This window comes from Hoplias malabaricus, chromosome Y (genome assembly GCF_029633855.1).
Source record: "Hoplias malabaricus isolate fHopMal1 chromosome Y, fHopMal1.hap1, whole genome shotgun sequence".
Taxonomy (NCBI): domain Eukaryota; kingdom Metazoa; phylum Chordata; class Actinopteri; order Characiformes; family Erythrinidae; genus Hoplias; species Hoplias malabaricus.
In genome coordinates, this window is record NC_089820.1 from 78,758,392 (window position 1) to 78,779,724 (window position 21,333).

At 39.8% G+C, this 21,333-nt stretch overlaps 1 protein-coding gene across 5 annotated transcripts in view; it reads left to right on the plus strand.

The window, feature by feature from the left end:
- Positions 1-4,851: 4,851 nt before the first annotated feature.
- The window catches only part of LOC136679631 (transcriptional repressor p66-alpha-like), a 39,905-nt gene continuing 23,423 nt past the window's right edge, over positions 4,852-21,333 (plus strand). For 4 of the 5 annotated variants that reach the window (XM_066658269.1, XM_066658272.1, XM_066658271.1 and 1 more), the window contains exon 1: positions 4,852-4,988. The gene's annotated coding sequence lies outside the window, so the exon portion shown is untranslated. Of the gene's footprint in view, positions 4,989-5,804; positions 5,885-21,333 lie in introns of those variants that run through there. The other variant, XM_066658270.1, reaches the window with a different exon arrangement.

A 21,333-nucleotide genomic window follows, 5' to 3' on the forward strand; every position in this document is an offset into this window, starting at 1 on the left:
AATCAAGCATATGTTCCAGCATATTTGTTATTCAAGCCTTATTTTGTTTTTAATTTATTTTCTCCTGCATTTTAATATATATATATAAATGCTCAACATTATACGTACTGACCAGTACTCATGCTTATGCTATTGGTATAATTTATAGGTTAATATTAGTTTGTTTGCGTATAATTTTTTAACAAAATTCATATAAACTTGAAGCTACTTGTGTACACTGCATGTCCATTTGCTCATGGAATGTCTCCATGTTTTGGAAGGTCTTTAAGGGTGTGACTGCATATTTGTGTGTGCGTGTGTGCCCTGCCCTTGAAGAGAGCATAAAAGTCCTGATCTCCAGTAATGGTGGAGCTGTGTGGGACTGTGTGTGCCTGTGTGTTTCTGCAGGGCTCTGTGCCAACTCTGAGGTCAGCTTGCCGGCCTGGTCACATGACTGTCTTTATTTTCTAATCTGCCGAGCAGTGTGCCTGTGACATTCCTGTGATAAGACGTGAAGTCCAGAGGAACACATCCTAGACCTAATTCTCCTCAAAACGGCTCTTCCACACAGTAATACACCCACTTGACCTTCAACTTTGTCTTTAAAGTGGTTAAGAAAGATGTTGTGAGGAGGGGCTGAAAAATACTGCTGCTAACTAAGTGATGCTTTTTAGGTAATAGGTGTCAGAGCAGAGCTGAGTGAGGAGACTTCCTGCCAAATAGTGAGCCAGGCCTGATGGGGACTGGGAGGGCCGCTTCCTGCATTGTTACTGTACTTACATGGGGATTAAGTTCACACTGTCATGTTGTTAGTGGCAGCCATTGCTGCCTCTATTTAGAGCAAGAAGACAGAAGAAGGAAGAAAGAGAGAGAGAGAGAAACAGAGAGCGTGACAGAGCTTGGGTGCCTTGACCATGGCGTGGTGTATTTTACTTTCTCTTTCTTTTCAAGAACAGGAAAAAAATGCTCAGAGTTGCCTTTAGATGCATTAAAGGCCAAACTTACATAAAATCTTCACTTTTTGTATTCGTTATGTTGTGCATTGTTGCTGTAGGAACAAAAAAACAAACAAACAAACAAACAAAAACTAGCTATTTTGGACATTTCTAAGACTACATTTCTTGTGAAATTGTAACGCAGCTCAAACAATGGCTGATCTTTTTGAATTCTCTGAGGAAAATTTTATAAAATTACAAAAATTGAGGTACACAGTTTTGTAGCATTAGTGACATTATATTCTCCACACAGTAATCTATGCCCTAGTTTGTTGCCATGTAGTCAGAGGAGGGCATTGCATGGTAATATGAAAAAAAAAAATGTGAAGACCTCTTAGTCTCACACTATCATCAGAGAACTGACTCTAGACCAGTTTTCAGACTTTTCAGATTCGTTAGTGCTCTATTTTCCATATGATGTTAAATTCAGCCCAGCTCAGTGACTGAAATAATCCTGCAGAACATTTCCTGTGCACATCCAATAAAAGACTGATAATTAAAATGTTTTTTAAAAAGTTTTAATAGACCATAATAGGTAATAAATATACAAATGAATAAAAGTGTGGCTGGATACATTTTCCTACACTGTCTCTCTGAATAAAAATTTATTTATTTATTTATTTATTTATGGCCCAGTATTAATGTATAGTATTAAATGTATTAAAGGTGCTATATATGATTTTGGAGAATGATGTTTAAGCTGGATGCCATGCTAATGTACCCGTCTTTAGTGCGTCTTCAAAACTTGTTTCTTGGTATGTGTCATTTATGTGTCCCATTGCCGAGGGAACGGGAATCCCAGGGCTGTGTACAAATGTTTTTGGAGCGTACAAACAGCCCGGACAGCTAGCGAACTATGAGGAAACATTTACTGAATCTGAAAAAAAAGTGTATAGATTGAAGAGAAAATGTAATAATCCATTTATTATTTCATTAAATAAATCCATACAACAAAGTGTATTTACAGTATGAAAATTATTTCATTTTCATTAGGAAACCAAAGTCCAAGCACATACTGTCAGAAGAAAACTTCTACTTCAAATCAAGATAACTTAATGGAAAAGTGTGTAAACACCTGATTATGTTTTAATAAATGTCAGTGTAACAAAGATTATTTGGGGGCAATTGTTGGTGCATTTGGCATGAAATTTTGACAGCTGGGATGTTCAGAGACATCAAAATGGAGGTACAAGCTTTGTAACACATGGCTTTTAATGATAATAATTCTTCAAAATGTGAAACACTGGATTTTTTTTATTGAATTATCCAAGTACTGCTGTGCTAAGCACAACGTCTGTTACAGTAATATGTCACTGGTACACTGTCCCAAGTGACAGGAGATTGCCATTCTCTCTTCATCAATCAATAACATTCTGCTATTTTGTGACTGAGTCTGTTCCCCACATCAGGCTGACCGCCTGTACACAATATACACATTGTGAGTGGGCATTTTCTACTTTTTGGCCTTTTAGGAGGTATTTGACAGATGCAGGCCTTAAATAAATGCAATATTTTACATCGTGTTGCATTTACGCGTACATAATCATTATCAAATTCATTATCATGTAAACATGGGCTACTACACTTCTGTAATGGGGACAGAAAGTAGGCTCAGATCATGCTCGTGTCTTCTATGCTGATTAAGGATCTACATTTGATTGACCCTTTATAAAACAGATTTTGTCTGTGTGTGTTGTGTGTGTGTGTGTGTGTGTTTGCCATGTGTAATTCACAAGGGATTTATAATCCCCCTACAATGAGCCAAACAACCCCCACAATGCAATCAGCCATCTCCCCCTCTCTGTACTGTCCCGCCCCACATATACAGTTACATGCAAAAGTTTGGGGACCCTAGATCTAATGAGCTTTTGTTGATTTTCAAAGTGAAAAATCATGGTTTATTTTGTGCAAGTTACAAAAAAAAAAAAAAAAAAACATATTTTATATTTGTTCTCTGTTAAAAAATAGAAGTGTACACTCCTCAACCCAGTGTTTCAAAATGCTTTGGTCTACCTAATTAGCATAATAATGACCATTAGCATGTGAGGCCGTTTACATGTCTTTATTATACAATAGGTGTTAATATTTACCTGTATCTGTGAAGGTGAAGAGGGTGGTGTGTATGTGTGTTAGAATAGTGGTCACTTATACTGTTCTGTGAGTGTTGTGCTGTTGTTGGTGGTGGTCAGTGAAAGTGCTCTGTGAGTGTTGGATAGGGGTTGGTGGTGGTCAGTGATAGTGCTCTGTATATATTGGACTGGTGGTGGTGGTTGTGGTCAGTGATAGACAGTGTTCTGTAAGTGTTGGGCTGGTGTTGGTGCTAGTCAGTGATAGTGCTCTGTATATATTGGACTGGTGGTGGTGGTGGTCAGTGATAAACAGTGTTCTGTGAGTGTTGGACTTGTGTTGGTGGTGGTCAGTGATTGTGTTCTGTGAGTGTTTTACTGGTGTTGGTGGAGGTCAGTGAAAGTGCTCTGTGAGTGTTGGATAGGGGTTGGTGGTGGTCAGTGATAGTGCTCTATCAGTGTTGGGCTGTTGTTAGTAGTGGTCAGTAATAGTGTTCTATGAGTGTTGGATAGGGGCTGGTGGTGGTCAGTGATAGTGCTCTGTGAGTGTTGTACTGGTGTTAGTAGTGGTCTGTGATTGTGTTCTGTGAGTGCTGTACTGGTGTTGGTGTTGGTCAGTAATAGTGCTCTGTGAGTGTTGTACTGGTGTTGGTGGTAGTCAGTGATAGTGCTCTGTGAGTGTTGTACCTGTGTTTGTGGTGGTCAGTGATAGTGCTCTGTGAGTGTTGTACTGGTGTTGGTCAGTGATAGTGCTCTGTGAGTGTTGGACTGGCGTTAGTAATGGTCAGTGATAGTGCTCTGTGAGTGTTGGACTGGCGTTAGTAGTGGTCAGTGATAGTGCTCTGTGAGTGTTGGACTGGTGTTAGTAGTGGTCAGTGATAGTGCTCTGTGAGTGTTGTACTGGTGTTGGTGGTGGTCAGTGATAGTGCTCTGTGAGTGTTGGACTGGCGTTAGTAGTGGTTCAGTGATAGTGCTCTGTGAGTGTTGGACTGGCGTTAGTAGTGGTCAGTGATAGTGCTCTGTGAGTGTTGGACTGGTGTTAGTAGTGGTCAGTGATAGTGCTCTATGAGTGTTGAACTGGCGTTAGTAATGGTCAGTGATAGTGCTCTGTGAGTGTTGTACTGGTGTTGGTGGTGGTCAGTGATAGTGCTCTGTGAGTGTTGGACTGGCGTTAGTAGTGGTCAGTGATAGTGCTCTGTGAGTGTTGGACTGGTGTTAGTAGTGGTCAGTGATAGTGCTCTATGAGTGTTGAACTGGCGTTAGTAATGGTCAGTGATAGTGCTCTGTGAGTGTTGTACTGGTGTTGGTGGTGGTCAGTGATAGTGCTCTGTGAGTGTTGGACTGGCGTTAGTAGTGGTCAGTGATAGTGCTCTGTGAGTGTTGGACTGGTGTTAGTAGTGGTCAGTGATAGTGCTCTATGAGTGTTGAACTGGCGTTAGTAGTGGTCAGTGATTGTGCTCTGTGAGTGTTGGACTGGTGTTGGTGGTGGTCAGTGATAGTGCTCTGTGAGTGTTGGACTGGTGTTGGTGGTGGTCAGTAATAGTGCTCTGTGAGTGTTGGACTGGTGTTGGTGGTGGTCAGTAATAGTGCTCTGTGAGTGTTGTACTGGTGTTGGTGGTGGTCAATGATAGTATTCTATCAGTGTTGGACTGGTGTTGGTGGTGGTCAGTGAAAGTGCTCTGTGAGTATTGTACTGGTGTTAGTGGTGGTCAGTTATAGTGTGTGCGTGCACGCGCAGCTGCGCGCATGCCCACTGCGCTGACGCCGCGGCTCCATGTGTGTGAGGCGCATTATTTGGCAGCGGAGCCGAGGCGGCGGAGCGGGGAGGGCTGAGGGTATCCCCGGGATTTTTTTGTGTGTGTGTATGTATGTGTGTAAGTGTGAGTGTGTGCGCGATTACGTCGAAAAATCAGACTTAAGTGACACTCAAAACCTCCAGCAAAAGCCGGTGAGTGGAAAAGAAAAGAAAGAAAGCAAAGCCGTGTGTGAAGTTTTGTGACGAAGAGGAGGAAGAGGAGGAGGAAGAGGGGGGTCTGTCTATCTATCTATCTCTATCTCTCTCGGGGAGAATCCGCTTTATTCGGATTTAAGTCTTAAAGAGAGTCCCCGATTTTCCTCCCCCTGTCCGTGTGTATGTATATATTTGTACAGCGGCGTCACATTAACGATAATGTGTCTGTTTCGAAGTGCACTTTTTCTTCAGGACAGAAAAATAAAGCAGCAATTAACACGTCCAAGGCGAATGATCGGGGGGATTAAACCAGTACAAATGGTCGTGGTTGTGCATTAAAGTTTTTCAAAGACGCCTTTTGAAAGTGTATTTTTGTGGCAGTTTTGGCGTTTCCCGTTTTACCGACATGGAGCCGATGTAAACGCCGCCGCACAAACAAGTTACAGAGAGTCACTTGAGGGAGTTGGGCTTCTTTTGAGGGTCTATTCGCGGTATCTACCGAATCGCCTCATATCGCTCCCTCATCCAAACGAGTCTATTTGGAGTCCCGAACGTTGCCGGTGTGGTTTTTTGGCTCCTTCTTGTCTTCAAAGTTTAAATTTTGCGCTGTCCCCCCCTCTCCCGAAACGCTAGCAAGTTAACATTAGCCTGCTAACGTTTCAGCCCTTGATTGGCTTGAACTGTGATGCGAGTGCCAGGTCGCTCTTGTTGTTGTTGTTATTAAATATATTACTAAATGTATTATTGTTATGGCCTTAGAAATGAAGTCGGAAAAGTTTGCTTTCCGAATGCTTGTGGTTCTGTTTGTGTTGGGTAAAATTCTGCCCACTTTGTCTTGTAACGTTACACCGAAAAGGGTCCACGGCTGAAGTTGGTGAGGTTTGGTCACTCAGGTAACGTTAGCCTGTGCTAATGATAAACGGTCATTATGAAGCGCCGTGTGTTTACGCGTTTTATAAAGCCACTTTCGACTCTATGTAAACGTAGCCGGTCCAATAATCGGTACCGGCGCGAGTATGAACAGTGAATTCGTATTTTCGAAAAATAATTCGGATGTTTCGGTGTTTTACGGTGGGCGAGGGGAGGGGAGTGGGGGGGTCAGTGAAGGGGTAATAATGGTGGACGTTGTGCCTCGGTTTTTAGCCCCCAGTCGTGGCACTTAACCCGACTGGCTGCCAATTTTTCTGTCGTATCACAATAAAAGTCCCTACGCTGTGATCTTCCTCCTCACAGGACTGACTATACTCTCTTCTTCATCCTCTTAAAGCTGTACGCAGGCTTTCTTTAGCCTGTCATCATTACAGTAACTCCTGTGTGTGTGTGTGTGTGTGAGAGAGAGAGAGAGCGAGCGAGAGAGATAGAAAGAAAGAAAGAAAGAAGTGTTAGTCTCCAGCTGCATTTGTACTTCTTTCGCTCAGTTCAGTGAATTATGTCACTTTTTTATATTGCACCACTCAGTGCTGTGTTAGGCCCACCCATGATTTATTTCAAGCAGGACTGTCTGCCTTCTTTATACACGCAGACTCACTTTAAAGGGGAACTTCATTTTAAAAATGATATACAGAAATGGTGACAACGTGAACAGTCACCCTGAGTGGTCTGATGTGAGATGCCCTGTACTAGTGTAACCTAAGAACACAGGATGGTCGCAAAGAGGGTTGAGAGCACCCTAAAAGCTATACCACTCTGAGGTGTTGCACGTCATATTTCTGGGTATTCTGCCAGAATACTGACGTTTGATTTGCCCTATATAATTTTGATCTGTTCCTGTATATTGCATTAATATTCTAACAGTCTGTGGTTTTGTTGATTGATCAGGAATATCAAAATTGACAGAACTACCTTTTAGCATTGCATAGTAACCTTGGATCTTTGGTGTTCTCATAACTTATTACAGTTATCTCTGGGAAGCATCTTTTGTTGGTTGGATATCTGTTATATCTAGACTCAAATCATTTCTGGTTTGGACATGTGATGCAAGAAGTTTCTTTACCTTTACATTTCTGAACCGTGGTACAGGCGTCAGAACCGCTTGCTTGCGTTATGATAGGAACTAGGCTATATGTCTATTAATTAATACCACCACAAAACATAATGGAACACTTAGTGATTATGAATACACTGTTTTAGTTTTGAAGTGTTGGCATTGTGGCTGTACTATTTGTTGTGATCCAAGTTTCCTACCAGCCCCATTATTAATTCTCTGCACCATTTTGAACAAACAGACCCTGAATTAATTAACTGAATTCTGCAAATAAATTAATATACAGTGATTTTGTCTTCTTATGACTGTAGATATTCATAATGGTTGGCCTAATTGTTTTAAGATTCAGCTGTAATCTAAAGTGTTTAATTGAACATGGATGTTGGGATTTTGATGGGTTGCTCCTTTCATATTTGGTGTGTTAAATAGTTCTTCTGGTTGTCACCTTATTCCCAAAAGAACTGGATCAAAAAGCCATTGAGATCACATGGGGTTTGTTATCTGGAGTTACGCTGGAACACGAGCCATATGGACTTTTTCAAGTTGTGGCCTAAGCAAGTCTGGTTGTTTGACCCCGGGTACTAAGTCGATAAAAGGCTGATTGGTCAGCTATGTTACAGCTGTGGTAGAGCTTGGATTAGTGATTTCCATCATGGTGTCTTTGTGGAGTTAAAGTAGACACTTTTCTCCTTAATTTGCTTTTCAGTAATAAACTAAGCACATGTTATACTTTTAGGGTTCTGGCATGATCTTTGTTCACCTAAACAATGACATTTGAATTTCTTTGTAAGCTGTTGTGTCACATGGCTGCTTTGATGAGACGTTAACCACAGGGAGTCCATCTGTTAGGACCTTATAGGTGCCTCAGTGCTGCCTGTGGAGAAAAAAAAAACCTCTGCAGCACATCTTTTTAGCCCAATCGGTTCCTTTGTCTTCTGCCGTAGTGCTTGTAGACTGTCATTAGTTGGTGTCAAATTAAAAAATTTGTTGTTAGGATTCTACTACACCTTAGAACAAAGCATCACAATCTCTGCAACCCGTTTACAACCATCACAGAAATAAATTGGGGAAAGCAAAGTTCCAAAGCCAAAGAAACAGCCTGTATTTCAGCAAATAATTCACTGCAAGGGATGCTGATTAGGGTGTGCCAGGGCAGACTTTTATCCAGGGCATTAGACCACTATGAGCACTAGATTCCTAGAACACAATTCCCCACTGAGTACAGTATCCTCTTAAGTGTAATAAATGGCTTTCCTCAGAAGAAGTGACTGCATTGTGCTCTAGATAGTGTTACGTATCCCTCTATGTCTCAGGCACTTTGCATATATGGTCCAACCAGTAATTCACCTGAGATTATTGGTATCTGAGATGGAAAAGGTCCAGGCTAAGGCTGCTGGGAATTGGGCTTGGAGGGGATAGACATATTTGTTGTTTGTAGCTAAGTATCTAAGGACTGGAGTCAAGATGCTTGGGTGTTGCTAAGCAGCCTTGGATAACAGAGCAGTGTCAAACAGAGGTGTCTTCCCAGGTACTTGCCTTCCTTCTGCACTACATGTGGATTTTACCTCCAGGTTAAAGTTTCATGTGCCTTTTCATTTTAAGTGTCATTTGAGAATTATCTTTCACATTGATGCATTACATTGAATTCAGTAGCTCTGTTAATGTAACAGTTCATTTTTGGTATGGCTCTTAAAGAAGCACTGGATGTAAACCTGGAGGTCAGTCAGGTTTCAGAAACAGAACTATGCATTTTATGGCTGATATTTTGATGTGAGTTGACCTTAGCTGACTTTATTAAATAATATCATCGTATATACATATATAGTGCATAAAATAGCTTTCAGTACTTCTGAGTGTGTATGGCATGGGTTGTGTTTACTGTTGAACTCTTGACTCTTGAAGATCTTGAAACTGCACTCTGAGCTCTGTTAGCTGGGTTTGTAACAGATTAAAAAAGAGTTAACACCAGCATATTCAACAGAATGTTTTTGGTCCAGAGAATCTACCAAAGGCACCTTTCTGTTTAATATCAGGCTCTTTTTGGGCACATGATGCTACATTTGGGACCAGGCCGTAGTGTAGATTGCAGGCTCTAGAGATGATCTCTGGTAGCTCTTTCACAAGTTTCTTCTGTTTAATTCAGGGAGGTGGTGGTCCAGATACTATTGGCAATCATTTTGCTATGATAACTGCATTAAAGTAAATTCCACTTGTGTTCAGCTATTAATTTTAGATGCTACACCTGTGATTGTATTAATGACAAGACAGACTTTTTAAAATAAGTATGTTTTAAGGCAGTATGGCTTATATCTGCCTTATATATCAGACCCGTTTGGAAGCACGATGATATCGTAAAGACCTTGGCTGAAATCTGCTTTAAAATGAGAGGATAATACTCTAATCTCTCTTGAAATGTTTTGAATCAATATCAAATCTTCATTATTAGATATTTAATTGGACCTTTTAACTGGAAAATGTTGTATAATGCTTCAGCTTCATAAATGACAGGAATATACTAATATGCAGGCTGTAGAAATAACAAAAATCTTTGAGAATCAGTCTCAGGCATCCAGCATTAACAGTGTATCAATTCCCTAGGTGTCTGGAGAATCCATCCCCACACTTTTGGTAACTTTAAGTGATTACATTCCAGTCATATGAACTGACTATGACAAAATTGTAGTCGTTGTAGACATCAGCAGGTCCTGAACCCCCACACTTCCATTCTCAGAGATCAGCTGTTATTAGTCAGTACTACAACGTGTCATTGAATACTAGAACAGAGATTAAGTAATGGATATCCTACACTGTCTCAGACTTGTTGAGCATGAATTTTATTTTTTTGATTTGTCTGATCTTTTTCCAAATGATGTTCTTTTAATCTGTTTTGGTTATATCAGCTTGCCTTTAGCATCATAAACAAAGCACATACAAAATGGCAGTACAATGAAGGTTCACCCTTCTTTCATTTGTCATTATCAACTATCAAAGCCAGCTTTGTTTACACCAGGGAGACATGAGGGAGAAGCTGTAATCCTTGTTGATATTGTAATGTTTTAGGATCATACTGAAGGCATTGCTTACTTGTTAAACAAGTGACTTCCCCTTAGCACCACGTTCTCAGAATTTGACACAGTACCACAACACAGTCAGGAGTTAGTCAGGGATACGCAGTATCAGTATACAGTGCTAAATAATGTCAGATATTTACAGTTTACTATTAATAGGCAAAAGTATTCAGACTTCAACTGGAACAAACTTGTCATTATGCAAACTATGCAGCCTATGTATTTAAAAAAATAATAGGCTGTAACATCTTTATCATCTGTCACTTTTTGTCCAGAACTCTTATTGTGTATTATTGACTGGCTAGCAAAATAGATCACCTGACGATAAGAGCTTCGCTTAGCTTAGCTTGCACATATGAACAGAAACATGGTCCTGATCTGGGGGGTTTCTGTCTTTATCCATGGGTCCATAAGCAGCCTTAAAGGCTAAGCACCACTTAATGGACCTCCATGAATATTTCACATTATTTTAGTTACTGACAGATATAAGTATGAATTAAAATGAAAATAGCAGCTTAATTTGCTTTAAAACTGACAATTTTATTAAAATTGACGGAAAAACCCGAGCTCGCTACGGAAATTCTTGAACACAACCGTGACGTCACTGGTGGACAACAGCTGAACAACGCCGCGGTAAAACACCGTTATGACTGACTGTTATGACAGTATCTAGATAAATAACCAACATTATTCATGACAATAGCCTAGCAATAAGCTAAACTCAAATGTAGAGGTACAGTTATTCTTGTAAATGTGATCGAAGTCGAACTCGAATTCATCCGACACTATAAACCTCCGTAATGCAGCTACGTAGCCGAGTATAATCTGAGCCACCGAGTTTAGCAAGTCAAGCTAACGTTAACTAACACCAACTAAAACAGGCGAAGTGAGTGTCCTTACCCTGTTTACCTCCATGTTACAGAGGCTCTTGAACACCTTTCGTTGGTGTCCTTACATGCCCATATTGTTGGAAAAGCGCCAGTGAAATGAGCTACAGATAACGGAGTGAGCGGATGGTCCTTTCCAAAGTGCCAGTTTAAAGTTGACAAATTTAGTCCATTTTCTGGATATTTTGGGATCTTTGGGCCATTTGTGCGCAGATGTCCCACTGTACATTGAATGATTGCAGCCAAAAACAACACACCTTTTCGTCATTTAGCATTAAATTAAGTGCAGCTTCTAGAGTTGTTGTCCACCATCTACGTCACAGGCAAGACGCCTATTAGAGTTTCCCAACACCGTTGGGGGGGGGACCAACGATCTTTTAAACCTTATTCCTTCAAATAGTAAGAAACAACATGTTTTCTGACTCTCAATAAACACACGTTAGGAACACAAATTCCACTGTATTTATTTGTTTGACACTTTCATATAGCCGGTGCTTAGCCTTTAAATCAATTATGGTAAATTTGTTCTAAATTTTATTGTAATAAAAATAAAATAAGCCAACATTACTAAATTGGACAGTTTAAAATAAGCAAATGTCTTATGAGTATAAAGATACATTTTTGTAATGCACTGTCACCTATGTTTAAAATCTTTATTTTTCATTTCTGGAACTGTCCATCTTTTATTTAGCATTTTCCCACATTACACCACCAATAATTAGAATTTCCCTCTGGGATCAATAACGTATATCTATAAATTAGTAACATAAGATGCAACAAGTTCTTGATTTGCACTTGAACAGTGTTGTACGATAACGACTGGGAAGTTCCACACATGGCAGTGTTTATTTATTGGCAGTGATTATTTAAGAGCAGCAGCCTGATTTTTGGTGTCGGATCCAATTAAAAATTAATTAAAATTATTTAGTTTGAGAAAAAACCAAGTCAGGCAACAAACAGTGCTCTCACAAACGGAAAACATTTCCCAGGAGGAAAATACACTTTGAGGACTTTATCCTGTCGGCCCCCTAGTACAAAGTCCTGGTAATGTCTGAGTGAGCCTATATGTGAATAGAGCAGGTAATGTTCCAAAGAATTGACAGTGAATTCATGCTGTGCCACCCGCTCGCACAACACAGATGTCAATTCATGCCTAAACCACAGAGAACATTACCAGCTGTGAGAACACGTCAGTCTGAAAATGGTTTTAGAGTCCTTTATTTAATTATGAAATTTGATTGAAATGGCCATTTCCTACCTTCAGCTTCTTTTTAGGTTTTTGCTAATGGCCTGTAAAGCTTGACTGACCTTAATGTTGCACCTGTAGATACATTTTTGGGTGGAGCAGGGAAGCTGATGCTTGTATTTATGTGTTTATAAAGATTTTGAATGTTTTGCACTGGTCCAGCCAATCGCATTTTAGATATGAATCTATCCCTTTTATAAATGTAAGATTCTTGTCAAGCCCCATGACTTTCGGTGTAAGCATACGTTCAGATGTACTTTGCCCTGTTGGAGAATTACTGTTTCCTCCTTAAGAACCAACAGTACCAAGAATCTTAATGCAGTAAAGCGTTCGTGTTTTGTTTGAGTATGCCAGTCATGCATTGTGTTGGACGTTTGGGATTTTGATGTGCCTGGCTTGAGCTGTACAGCGCCTTCTGACGACTGTTGAAAAATTAAGGATGGCTTTTGATAAGTGTCTCTGGGGTCCAGTCAGCTATGACACACTCGTTTATGAGCAATCTGCCTCATAATCCTCTCATAAAACAAATGAAAACAAAAAAACAGTGTTCATATTTATATATGCATCTTTACGTATATGTGTGCGTGTATAATGGGATGCTTAGGGAGATGTAAACCCCTCCAACACTCAAATACGCATTCACGCAGGCAGGCACGCACACATTGCTGAGTTAAACCCCTGTAGGGGAGGTCATTACATCAGTAGCTATAAATAAACTACGTGGAAAAGCTTCCTTTGGCCTGGCAGGGGCATCCGCTCCATGAGAGAGGAGAGAAAAGTGGCAGATCCGAGATATTTCTCTCTTAAGACTCTCTCTGAAGAGGAGGAGAAGTTAGTGTAGGGACAGTTGAGAGGCTGCCTATGTCGTTTATTATATTTATATATGTGGTTTAGTCATGCAGAGCCTTGCAAATATTTACTAGAAAATATGAGGGGGAAAAGATCAACTCTGAAGGTAATTTTGGAGGAAAGAGGTGGGGGGAGGCATGTTGCAAATTACACCAAGACCATTTTTTAATTATTTGAGTTTGGTCAATAATTATGTACACCATTTTGTTTGTAATTTAACAGCGTTGCTCTGTTTTTGTTACCAACACTGAAACACACTTGCCAAACCTAAGGTACATACTGTATTCACTATGGAACTAAATGCATAATTAAATACATTGAGCAGTTAAGTCAATCTCAATCTTTTATGTTTTATACATAGACTGTTTTAAACCACATAAGTGATGTGTGATGATCCAGCTACACTGAAACTGTTAGTGTGTTCATAGGTGTTTTGTCATATACCGTAATGTTGGTCATTGCTGGAAAGTCCCTGAGAGTAAACTTCCCCTCTTATGTATGTAGTTTCGATTTATCAAGGAATATCCTTGACCAGTACAGAACATAAGCAACAATACAAAACCCTCGGGCCACGCAAGCAGTCCTGATCCCCTCCCCATCCCCCACCCGATCAGCAGGGATTTAATGAACCCCGCCATTATCACTGTATCTCAGCTGCCCTAGACGTACTGACTGAATAGTGATCTGTATGTATTCACTTATTACGCTGTATGTTTTCATATATGTACTTGCACTGCAGTACTCCAGTGTACTATGGAATGGGTGGATGGTGCCAATCAGGGTAGAAGAATATAATTAGGATAGCTATTATAGTGATTAACTAAGTCCAGTCCTAGGCTTGTGTTTCGATTGTGTTTTAGCCCAGGCCTAGTCTTCTGAACCTTATTTTGGTGCAATATCATTTACAGACCATATTGCTCACCCCCGTAAACTGGACATTCATTAACTCGATAATAAAAAGCATGTATAACATAATGACTTCAAAAGATTACAGTGTACATGGCACATATAGAGCTATGTTAACAGCAGTGTGGTAATATATGATTATTAATATAATAATTTATTCCTAAGTTTGGTTTATTGCTTAGTTTTGTGGCCCTTTTTTGCATAGTCTAATTTACTAATGTATAATATATGCGGTGTAGCTGCATTCTCCCCCAGAGCCAAACGTAATAATCAGAGTGATTTAGTAAGGCTCTGTTCTTTCTTCTTTAAGTCTGAAGATTTCAGCCTACTCAGGTGATGCACGACTCTAAGCTGCTCTAATGCTGTTATCTCCTGTGCTTCAGAAAGCAAGCCTTATCCGTGCAGTCTGCACCATGCTTCAGAACTGCAGGATTAATCACCTGCTGTAGCATCAGAATCACCATACTGCAAAAGTTTTCACTGTTTCTACTGTTAATAAATAACATGAAAATATGGCCCTCAGTTGCAATCAACTCATCTGAAGATACAGGATAGCCCTGTTGCCACCGCTACCCTGAAATGGATGAGTGGAAAAGATGATGATGATGATGCCTGTGACTGTTAGGCCATGTCATGTAAAATTGTGTCCAAAATCACATCACCATCTGCTAAGTCTTTTTGAGATGCCCTGTATATAGAAGAAAATTCATTTCTTTTAAAAGTGGCATCAGCACATGACACGCTAACTCCAGCAGACGAAAGCGCTAGTGATTTGGGTGGGATTTGGGAAATGAAACCTCTGACAGCTAGGTAGGTGAAATAGAACATCACAGACAGGCACTCTGGCCAGATTGACTAATGTGCCCTTTTAAATGTGAATTTACACTTTATGGACAAATTCATCTGCTTATCCCACATATTTCTTTTGAAAGCAATGGTAACAAGAAGTAAATTCTCAGAGATTTTAATGCCATTCAGCTACAAGAGCATTAGCAAGGTCAGATACCAACGTTGGATGTTGAATTCTGGATAACAAACATGACTCCAAACATGTCCTAAAGGTGTCTGCTGCTTGGCATTGGTCATGATGACATTATACTCATGTGCAGCTCCAGAGCGTTTTATTTCTTCTTTGTCCTTTTTGTGGAAATTACATGAGCTGTGTGCACAATTTGAGCGTTTTGCTTGGACATGGTGTAGTTTTAGAGGCATATCTTTACAAGCTGCACCACAAAAGGGGCTGTACAAATTATGCTTTTTAAAAAGATACAGGAAAACAGAGGATCCCAGTGTTTTTGGGATGCACAATAATGGAAGGCTCTCCTGTTTGGTAGCAGACTAGCGCTGTTAGCACCAGAGGGCATCACTGCCTTGAATAAAAGCAACCGATAGACTGAATATAAATGTGTTTCAGGGTCTGTACAGTAAAGTCTAACATGACACTACAGCTTTCTGAGCCACACAAACAAAACAGTACAAGTACAAATGTTAAGTCAACTCCACCGCTTCATCAGGGTTACGCCCCGGCTACATATTTGCCAGAGCAGTTAGTGTGTATTCACTAGTGATTGTGAATGTTTTACAGCTGGGTTATGTTGAGTTTCCAGCATAACTGCACTGAATCCCTTTCAGCTTGTGATCAAAATGAAAGCTTTATAACAGCATGGAGATTGCCCTCCTTTTATGAGGTCATGTCGTGTGCTCAATGCTGATTGGTTGCTTTGCATGCTAGAGTGTGTCATACAGCCAATGACGTGACAGTTACTGTCTGAAAGATGTGACCTACTGGAATGTTTGCTTTAAATGTACTTTGAGTATGTAATAAAGCATACAGCCTCAAGAACATTAGTGAGGGCTGCTGAACAACTGGTTTTGGATCACAGAAGCCTCTACCAGTCATCCTAAAAGTACGGGTTATAGCTCCATCATCACCCCAAAGAGCAGCTTTACAGGAAGTCTTTAAAGCCCTCAAGCAAATGCTTTCCATTAAGGATGGTATCATGGTATAGACCCATGTGCAGTTGCTCTAGAGCATTCCATTCTGTTGTTCAGTGCTGTTCTGTGGAGTTTATACAACCAGTTTGTGCATGTGGACAGCTGTGACAGTAAAGTGTGCACAGACCTTTGGACATATAGTGTATTTACCATACAGTTACCAACTGACCTGACTTCTAATATTGCTTTAAAATTTAGACCTCACCAGTTTCTCGGCTCTGGATTTCAACTGAATGCCATCTTTGCAAATCCGATTATTAGCAAAAAGGCAGTGATAACATCTCCAGATACATCCACCAGCTCAGTATGCAAAACCCTGGTCGGACTGTAGCAGAGGAGAAAGTCTTTACTCTGTACTGGAGAGTAGATTGTCACCGGAGAACGTTGCATGTTCCTCAGCATTTATTGCCCAAATAAAAATGTACATTATAATCAATCCAAATTTTGTATTTGTACAGTTAAATAGTTAATGTATTGTTTGTGTAGCCTACAGTACCTTTCATTCCTTTCTGTTCTATATTCGATTAACTGTATAAAGGAAAGTCTTCGGCTTTGCATTATACCAGAACTTTAATTAAATGACCGTAATTGTTAGTTAGGGAACATAATTATAGCACATTCTGTAATCATTGAAAATTTTGAAGTTGTGTTGATTTCATACGACCAATTATTAAAGGTACATTTATGCTGTTTGTTCTTTTAGTGACAACAATGTACAATATTTTTTTTTTTCTGAGAGCATGGGGGAAAGTACACATAAGCAGTATACTTCAAACTAACAGTGGTGTTCGTTACCAAAAGGCTTACTAACTAAAGGTACTAAATATGTCCCCTTGAGGGCATGACCACAATGACCGTTTTTCTGAGGGTGCAGAAACGATGTACTCTTGTAGAGTCAAAGTTGAGTCAAAATAGTGTAACGTCGCTAATAAGGAATTAAAACTTGTGTGGTTAGTTGCTGTATTCTTTAATCAGACCCGACGCGCGAATGTGTTGTAAAGTCTCTCAGAGATGATGCTTACACGTGTAATTGATTTATTCAGTGCCATTTTGTCTGAGCCATCTTCAGGCGACACAAGTGTTAGATTTTTGGTAATTGCTTTTGCTTCGTCTCACACACTAACACTGCCTATACACCCATGTGTGTCATTAGTTTGTGTGTGGGAGGATGTGCCTTGTTTGAGAGGCAGATTTATGTACACTGCCCCAGGGACATGAAATCTGATCCCTCGCTGCCATTTTAGCCTTAACCGACACTCTGCACGTTCACTGCAACATGTGGACCCATTCTCTCTGTCTCTTACTCGCTCTCCACCATATGACTCTTGGTGCTTTTGGCAGTTCGGATGAGCAGCCGTTATAACCGCTGGGCCGGGGTCAGTCGATTGGCTCTGAGCATGGTTGTTGAGGGCAAGTCTGTCCCAGAACAATCAGATCTGAGATCAGTCCGATCCTTTGAGTTGACCATTATGGCTTTGTGTGGGATGACTCACTTGTTTACCATTTCCTTGTCCCTAGAATGGAATGTTGAGGCGAGTTGTTCTGTGAAGGAACAGAAGCCCACATCGACTGAGCAGGAGGCAGCATGACAGGGTTATTGTTGGTGCTCTTTCTTAAAGGAGCTCATCTACAGTCTGCATGTTCTCTCTGAAAGAAACTGGCTAAATGCTAAAGTTATATATTTTTTTATTATTATTTATATGTACAGATTTGTCTCAACAAATGATATAGATTTCAGATATGTCTGAGGACACACAGATATAGTGACACACTGATGCATATAATTCTTTCCTAAAAATGAAAACCATATTGGTGCAAAAACAACCGCAATTCATATTCTGCTGTTGCAGCCCTACTGTGTGTTAACGCCATAGTTGATCAGGGGTTATTCTCCTTTGTGTCTTCCTGAGCACCTTGCCAAGAGGCTTGCCTCCTACTTCTTTTATAACTAATTGGCTGAAGTCAAATTTCAAGTTCAAAGTCCAGTTTATTTAAGGTCAGACTGTCCAAAAGCTAAACAGGAGAGCTTGGTGGCGGGCAGAAAAACAGAGCAAGACTTGCAGGGTTCACGCACAAATCACGTTAAATTTTGTGTGAAGAATACTAACATCTTGCTGAGCTCAGAGATTCACAGCTTATAACTTTAGAACAGTCAGACCGTGGCTCACGTTTCAGACCTTGAGTACATACACAGACAGAAAACCCACAGTGAATTCTACAGGAGTCTCACTGTGTTACTAGGTTCTTGTGTTTCAATTTGTCTCAGTTGAATCCTAGTAAGTAGCCTAACTGGACATAAACTACGTTGATGTTTTGCCCCTTATAAATGTGTTTAAATGATGACAAAACGATGTAATTATGACTACTTTGATGCAAAATGCTGTTGTTTTACTAGTACATATACTATAGGAATGGGAGACCTAATCTCTGTTTACATCTGTTTCATTCTAACTGTAATATCAGTTGTACCTATTCATACCTGGTAAGTGTTTACAAGAAGATGGCTGTTTGAAATTGGTTCCTAACAGACATGTACTTCAGAATTGAAATACTCGTACTAATATAGTTTTGATAACTGAAGTTGGGTTGAGATTTACTGGTTTTAACACTGTTTTTAAAAGCTAAGCACCACTTAATGGACCTCCATGAATATTCCACATTATTTTAGTTACTGACATATATAAGTATGAATTAAAATGAAAATAGCAGCTTAATTCACTTTAAAACTGACAATTTTATTAAATTGACGGAAAAACCCGAGCTCGCTACGGAAATTCTTGAATGCAACCGTGACATCACTGGTGGACAACAGCTGAGCAACGCTGCGGTAAAACACCGTTATGACTGACTGTTATGACAGTATCTAGCTAAATAACTAACATCATTCATGACAATAGCCTAGCAATAAGCTAAACTCACATTTAGATGTACAGTTATTCTTGTAAATGTGATCAAAGTCGAACTCGAATTCATCCGACACTATAAACCTCCGTAATGCAGCTACGTAGCCGAGTATAATCTGAGACACCGAGTTTAGCGAGTCAAGCTAACGTTAACTAACACCAACTAAAACAGGCAAAGTGAGTGTCCTTACCCTGTTTACCTCCATGTTACAGAGGCTCTTGAACACCTTTCGTTGGTGCCCATATTGTTGGAAAAGCGCCAGTGAAATGAGCTACAGATAACGGAGTGAGCGGATGGTCCTTTCCAAAGTGCCCGTTTAAAGTTGACAAATTTAGTCCATTTTCTGGATATTTTGGGATCTTTGGGCCATTTGTGCACAGATGTCCCACTGTACATTGAATGATTGCAGCCAAAAACAACACACCTTTTCGTCATTTTGCATTAAATTAATTGCAGCTTCTAGAGTTGTTGTCCACCATCTACGTCACAGGCAAGACACCTATTAGAGTTTCCCAACACCGTTGGGGGGGGGGCAACGGTCTTTTAAACCTTATTCCTTGAATTAGTAAGAAATAACATGTTTTCTGACTATCAATAAACACAAGTTAGGAACTCAAATTCCACTGTGTTTATTTGTTTGACACTTTCATATCGCTGGCGCTTAGCCTTTAAGGGACTTGATAATTTATGCAGAAAAGAATATATATGGTGATACTTTTAGCTGGGGATGTTGGTTGGTTGCAGATATTCCCATGCATTTAGCCTTTACCCAATAAATTCCAAATATATTATTTTTGTTTTTGTTTAGCAGTACTGTTTAGGCTTATTCTCACTTTCACAAATAATAAACAAACAGAAATATATTCAAGGTGTCTTTCACACCAAATCTGAATCTGACAGACAGTGATGCTGTGCAAGTTTTTTAACTCAGTTGTCTGCACTTTACAGATGTGTTAATGTGTTAAAATCACATTGACCAATCAGAGCTCGGCTGTCATGGTGGCAGAACAGCTCATTTTGTATTTAGAAGAACACAAGTTTATATGACAAGCAAAACACTGACTATAAAAGTTTATAGAAAATATGCGGCTTTTATGAAGCCTGTTCTTCTGGTTCTGGTGCCTTCATGCAATTTCAAAGTGTTTAGACAAAATATGTGGTGTACTTGGTGCCAAGTGTTTAAAAATTGGATAAGCGGTTTTCTTTTGTGTGTGTGTGTGTGTGTGTGTGTGTGTGTGTGTACATTTGAAAACAGTTGTGGGTTATAATTGTATTAACTTATGATCTCATTTCTTTTTTACATTTAATTCAATAAATAAATATTTAAATTTGACAGTTAATTTTGACACGTTTTTTTTGCTGTCAGATAACAGTCTTCTAAAGAAATTGCCACAAGCCTTTTGCCATATTTTCCTTTTAATAACCGTGAGTGGTGCAGCACGTCATAGAATGGCAGTAAGAAAGTACAATTTCTTTTTTGTTTTGCGTTTTATTGAATTGTAGTTAGCAGGTGTTTCATCTCAGTATTTGGTACAATGTTCAGCTCAGTGAAATAGGTGCAAATCATTTGCCGGAAAAAGGAAAAATGCTGATTCTTAACAATTATTTCAGTAAAACTGTGGCAGGAGGTGTGTCAGAATATAAGAGGGGGTCACAGTATTGCTCCTTTCACACGTGTACGTTAATATAGAAATGTTCTGGAAAAACAGGGGACTGCACCACAGCCTCCTCTTTAACTGTGAGATTTACTTCAGCCATCTATACTCCATCTTCACGAATCGCAACTCCAGACCTTATGACTCACAACTCGACTCAGACTCCTTAGCTTTTGAATCACAACTTGACTCAGACTCCTTAGCTTATGAATCACAACTTGACTCAGACTCCTTAGCTTATGAATCACAACTTGACTCAGACTCCTTAGCTTGTGAATCACAACTTGACTCACACTCCTTAGCCTTTGAATCACAACTTGACTCAGACTCCTTAGCTTATGAATCACAACTTGACTCAGACTCCTTAGCTTATGAATCACAACTTGACTCAGACTCCTTAGCTTATGAATCACAACTTGACTCAGACTCCTTAGCTTATGAATCACAACTTGACTCAGACTCCTTAGCTTATGAATCACAACTTGACTCAGACTCCTTAGCTTATGAATCACAACTTGACTCAGACTCCTTAGCTTTTGAATCACAACTTGACTCAGACTCCTTAGCTTATAAATCACAACTTGACTCAGACTCCTTAGCTTATGAATCACAACTTGACTCAGACTCCTTAGCTTATGAATCACAACTTGACTCAGACTCCTTAGCCTTTGAATCACAACTTGACTCAGACTCCTTAGCCTTTGAATCACAACTTGACTCAGACTCCTTAGCTTATGAATCACAACTTAACTCAGACTCCTTAGCCTATGAACCACAACTTGACTCAGACTCTTTAACTAATGACTCATAACTCGACTCAGACTCCTTAGCTTATGACTCACAACTCG